The sequence below is a fragment of the Telmatherina bonti genome (genome assembly GCF_933228915.1).
Source record: "Telmatherina bonti genome assembly, chromosome: 6".
NCBI classification, from domain to species: Eukaryota; Metazoa; Chordata; class Actinopteri; order Atheriniformes; family Telmatherinidae; genus Telmatherina; species Telmatherina bonti.
This window is the reverse complement of record NC_136624.1, coordinates 20159513-20164481: the sequence shown is the minus strand read 5'-3', so window position 1 is coordinate 20164481 and position 4969 is coordinate 20159513.

Here is a 4969-nt window from a genome sequence, read left to right as displayed (position 1 = left end):
ACCTAATAGCCTTAGCCATCTGGTGACACAGGATATTTGGGACTTGGACAGCAAATCTGAAAAACAGGATCGGAGGATCCCAGCTCTGACAGCTCCAAAATGGCAATGCTGGAGTGTTATGTTTTGATTCTTGTTTCCTCATTCATCCAAAAAATGCATTCTCATGGTCTCCTTGTGGGCACATTTATGAACACAGACTGTTTGCACTTCTTTTTGTCTATGAGCAAAATTGCATTCTGTTTTGATTTATCACTTTGTGGAAATCCAAATTGATTTATTTATAATTCTCCTCCCAAAATAACACAAAATTGCATGTTTTGAATGCCCCATATTGCATATTCATTGTGGCTGACATACGATACATACTGCATATGTTTTTGTACATGCAAACCTTTAGTAGAACGGGGTTAAACTCATGCTTGCAATTTCCTGTATCAGACTAAATACAGAAAATCTTTGCACACACTAGGAAGCTCCTATCTTAGAAGTCATATTGTTTAGCCTGCTTAAAATTGCAGGGAGAAACTCGAGTAAAAGATATGCTGGACACTTAAGCATAAGCAAAATATAATGAGACAGTAGAAAAAACATTATGAGGATGTTGATGTCTTAAACTGATATTCCAATAAGTTTGGAGTATGATCTGAAAAAGCTGCTTCATGTTTTCACTCCTTCACACCTGATCCTTCCTGTTGGAGACAGTTGGACGATCTGTCAGTAATGGTGGAAACCCCTGACTGCACATCATTGTGGCATGCAGATATGACCTAGTTGAGGTCACCGATCACATGGAAGGCCAGATGTAGTGTCTGGGAAATCCACTCTTTGGCTCAGCCAACACTGCTGAACTTGGGTTTGCCCCCATCAGTATTGCCAACTGTCCAAGTGAGTGTTAAACCTCAAACCAGTCCAGTTTTTTTTTGTTTTTTTTTTGTGCCAGATGTCCATTTTGAGTCAGGATGCTAACTCAATAAATAATGTGATGCTTTCTGGAACTGAAAGCATTTCTCAGTTAACCAGTGCTACTGCAGGACAACAAGTCATAGGGGCTGCCCCCTTTTTCATACTGTATATTTACCATCTGCATCTCCATGAAATCAATTTGCAAAAAATGTGGAAATAAGCAAAACATTGACATTGACATTTTCAAACAAATTTACCGTAAGCGCCCCAATTCTATTTTTATGTCTAGTTTGACAAATTATTTAGAGTGATCAGCAAGTGTGATATTGTATATTATGACTGAAATATTTCTAAATTTCAAGTGCAAGTTCATAAGTTTTGCTATCGTTTGTATGTCTTAATAGTGATTAAAACCAGCAGGAAAGGCTTTACTCACCCAGTATAACTGAATTAATCATTAGATACTTGCAAAAGAAATGACAAGCTTGATAATTATTCAGGAAATGTCACATTTCCTTGCAGAAACCATTGCAAATCAGTTAAAGCGTATTCAGATAATAACAATGATATATATAAAAATGATTGCATAATGTTATGCTTACCAGGTGTGCCTGTGTCTGATCCCCCTGCCTGGCAAAGTGGTCAATTTTCAATTATTGGAGGTTGTTATCTGCATAGAAGCTAAACCAATGGAATCTCAGGCTCACCATTTACATTTTGGGTTGCCCAGGAAAGGGAGCAACTAAAGTCCAATGAAATGCCATCAATTCTGAAAGTCTGATCCCTCCAATTTTAGCGCATTATGTTTAAAATTGATTTTCATGTTAGAATAATGTTTAAAATGACTGGGGCAGAAAATGATGAGGGGGTGGCAGTGGTTCAGGTTGTTTAGTTACCTTAGGGTTGGTGGTTTGAGTTCTACCCCTACGCTGCTGCTCCAAAGGCTGGGTTCACAAATGTTCCCTGATGGCTAGGCCAAGCCTGGATAAATATAGTGGGTTGCGTCAGAAGGGGCATCTGGCATAAAAGATGTGCCAAAGTACACCGTGCCAATGGGGCTTCCATACCGACTCGGTAGTTGAAAGCCGATGACTTGCTGTGGCAAAAAGCTGAAAAGGAAACAACAAAATGCTGTTCATCGTGACCTAAAATACAATGGAAAGTAATGGTAATGTGAGGATTTTGCCAAAATTATCACATCTGGTAGCACTACTTTTCTTCTGCTTGGCATGATGGTATGTAGAATAAGGCACAGTGTAGTGGTGCAGCAGCTGCCACTCACTCACAACTCAGCACTTATTTATGTGTGCATCAAAGTCACATTTGGAGTTAATCAACAACAGCGTGCTGAACTATCTGTGTGGGAGGACATAGGAGTATTGGAGCAACATCACAAATCTCCTTAAATTATTGACAGTGAACCATAAACACAGCGTATAATGGAATTAAACTTTGGCTAATTAACTTGCACAATTATCACACAGAACTAAACCCTATACCTTTTTTGCATAGGTGTTTGTGTTTTTATTTCCTTTTTTTGTTTTGTTTTACTAAACTTGATAACTATTCTGTGTGCCACAGATTGTCCCTTGATGCAAATCAATTTTAATAAAGGTTTTTTTTAAATTAAATTGAATTGAATTCAACTGAACTGAACTGAGCTGAATTGTGATGAGGAAGGGGAGGAACGGGACAGGTCCTGCAAGGGTCCTTACAGGCTCCAGGCAAGTACAAACCTTTTTTCAGAGGGAGAAAATGTAGCTGTGTCGGGCTGATGCTGAATTTTGGGAAAGTGATTTTCATCTTGGCTCCAGGTTCAGACTTTTCTGTTAATGTTGCAACAATAGGAGCTTCTCTTGTTAAGATTAAGACACCTTTTAAATATGGTTATAATTCATACTTTATGTAACTCCATAAAAAAAATAAAGGACATGGTACGATTAATAGCTATATGAGTTCACTTGACAGTTGGATTGACATGAGTGCCTGAGATCAGCTCACATTAATTCAACAGGACGAGATTTAGTCAGTTGGGATTCTTGCAGAGACCGAGTGACATTAAATATTTAGTAAAACAGTCATTCTGGATTTTTTTACAAAATAGAAATTTGGCTGGAAAATAAAATAGATCGTAAAAATAGATACTAGCATTAATCTTCTCATTTGTTTACACCGATGGTTAGCTGTATATATATATATATATATTATTGCACTTTTTTTCTTTGAGAAACAAGATAATCAGAACCAAACAAAAATAAATCAAATCAGGTTGTTTTTCAGTCAAAGACAGGGTGGCAGTTCTAAACGTCTTGGGGAACTGTGCACTCTTGTGTGGATTCAATGTCTCATGCACTTATATTTCGTCATGTGGCAGTAATGTTTGCTGTGTGGAACTGCATCGAAGGCTTAAATTGCTCTGTCAGTGGGACCATCTAACAAGATGACATGAATCAATTGTGCATGTTGTGCACACAAACCACTGATGCGACCTCAGTGTTTGTTTCTCTGTCAGACACCTGCAAACAGCAGTGGTGCAATCATGTGGGAATTCATGAGGAAACTGATGCTAGAGAAGACTACTTTACTTCAAAGCATTAAGCAGTCAAGAGGATATGTGTGTGAAATCATATACGGAGACAAAAACACCTAGAGAGAACACATCAAGACATTGGGTGAAGATGTAAACTCATAATTACACAAGGCAACAAATTATTCCTGCTTTATAGTGATTTGATTGAAATCACACAGCAATGTTTGAAATAAATATAGTCAGACCATTGTCATTTTTTCTTCTGTTCTTGATAATGCTAAACAATTGTGACGACAACGGAGTCTCTATACTGTCTGACATTTAAGTTCTTATTCTACATGATTAATGTCCATTGGATTGTGTTTTTAAACTGGGTCATTTTCACCAAAACAGTGCTTGGTATGCATTTACACTGAAGTGATTCAGTGCCTGTCCTGATGCAAGCTTTTTGTTTCTCAGTTAATTTCCAGGGAAAGCAGAGGCAGGGACAAATCAGATCAAATGAGAGGCAAACAGTCTTCGTCCAGTGACTGACTTTAAACTTTGTGTATAGGAGCTTAACAGCTTAGAGACACAGAATTATGCATGTAGGATATACAGTATTCCCTCAGGGAGCGTCTAAGTTATTCATTTTATCGCCTCCTTTTTAAAGAGAAATTCAGTCATGTTTTATACCGCTTATTGCAATTAAGGGTTGCAGGGAAGTTGGAGGCTATCCCAGCAATCATCAGGCAAGATGCAGGGTACACCCTGGACTGGTTGCCAGTCCAATGCAGGATTTAAATAAACGTAACCTACAAATGAAAATCACATGACATTGCTTAATCATGTGTCCATAGTAGTCTGTATGTATTAGCCAGATTAATCATTTATGTAAATTGCTATCCTGATCAGTGGTTATGAAATTCACTCCTCTATTCTGATACAATAATGCCAAAATGTGTTATTAACATAACTGACCAGAACCACCTGGCAGTCATAATTACTTAGTATACCATATACAATAGATGTCTATAATATGATCTCTAATATAACACAAGATAAATCTTAATTTAACTTCTATCATTAAATTCAAATTACACTACTCACAAAAAGTCAGGGATATTTGGCTTTCAGGTGAAATTTATGGAAAATGCAATATGTTCATGCTACAGTGATATAATATCATAAAAGTAAGACATTTAAGTAGAAGGATGCACTACTGATTTCCTCATCTTAAAAAATTCATTCAACACAAAAGGTAACAACAATGGTAGTTACACCACAACAAAAAATTTGAACGTCTCAATATCTCGTCATGTGCCCTTGAGCATCAATTACAGCTTGACAACGACGTCTCATGCTGTTCACAAGGCAACTTATTGCCTGCTGAGGCATGGCATCCCACTCTTCTTGAAGGGCAGCCCTCAGGTCATTGAGGTTCTGGAGTGCAGGGTTTCGAGCCTCTACACGACGACTCAGCTGATCCCACAGGTTTTCAATGGGATTCAGGTCTGGAGAGAGTGCAGGCCGTTCCATTTGAGGTACACCAGTCTC